Source organism: Apodemus sylvaticus, chromosome 7 (genome assembly GCF_947179515.1).
Source record: "Apodemus sylvaticus chromosome 7, mApoSyl1.1, whole genome shotgun sequence".
Lineage (NCBI taxonomy): Eukaryota > Metazoa > Chordata > Mammalia > Rodentia > Muridae > Apodemus > Apodemus sylvaticus.
Window position 1 is genome coordinate 85,526,566 of NC_067478.1, and position 1,189 is coordinate 85,527,754.

Sequence of the window (1,189 nt, forward strand, 5' to 3'; positions counted from 1 at the left end):
TTGTGGACTGTCACATAGGTGCTGGGAACTGAACCCAGATCCTCTATAAGAGTAGCCAATACTTTTTTTTCCCTTTCCCTTTCTCCCTCTTGCTCCAGCCCCCTGCTCACTTCTGCCTCCTGCTCATTCTGGCCCATAGATTTTTGTTTGTTTGTTTGTTTCATGGTTGTGAGCCACCATGTGGTTGCTGGGATTTGAACTCATGACCTCTGGAAGAGCAGTCAATGCTCTTAACCACTGAGCCAGCTCTCCAGCCCCATCCATCCTGCCCTGTTTTATGTAATGCTGGGAGGTTGAACCTAGAGCTTCCTGTATGCTAGGACAAGCAGTGTACCAACAGTGTAACATCCCTAGCACCTTAATTACTTCTTAAGCAGCCCCACCTCGTTAATCCTGTTATAAAACTCATCCCATGTTAGCATGTTAGGAAACAGACATTCAGAGGACAGCATTGCCCCCTTTCTAGACCCTGACTATTGACAAGCTTCTGGAACCCATGCTGGGTAGATACGGAGCTCCTGGCCTCCTCAGTGGCAGGGGGAGTAACCCTGGGCTAGGGTATATAGTGCATGTGTGTCTGTGCACTACCTGTGTGCCCGGCTCCTCCCTTCTCCATACTCAGGTTGATCCAGGGTCCCTCCACCCTGTCTTGGCATCATCTTGCTCTTCCTTCCATCTTATTTACTATCTTTCTGGAGGTCCCGAGTCCCCAGATTAGGGTACCTGAATTATTCTGTGATGGGGACAGGAGTCAGGGACCCTGCCTTGTGTGCTAGGATCTCCTCTGGGTTGGGAGGGTGCCCAGCGAGTTGGTCCTTGCCTGTAGGAACTCTCTTGGCTCTGTGCCTGCTCACTCCACTCCTGTGACCTCGGAGGCTAGTTCTCCTTTGAGGTCAGATTGGAGTTAAGAGAGTCATTTTTAAAAAATTTTTTCAACTGTGCCTATGTGTGGTCTGATTGTGAGTTTGTACAAGATAATGAAGGCGCCGTGGAGGCCAGAGGTGGTGGATAAACTGGAGTTACGGGTAGTTGTAAGCTTCCTGAGGTGGGAGATGGGACTAGAACTCTGGTCCTCTGCAGGAGCAGTGAGTACTCTTAACCACTGAGCCATCTCTCCAGCCAGAGACTTGCTCTTAACACATGAAAATAAGGCAGGAGTGACGGCATATGACGTATGAGGCAGGGTTAC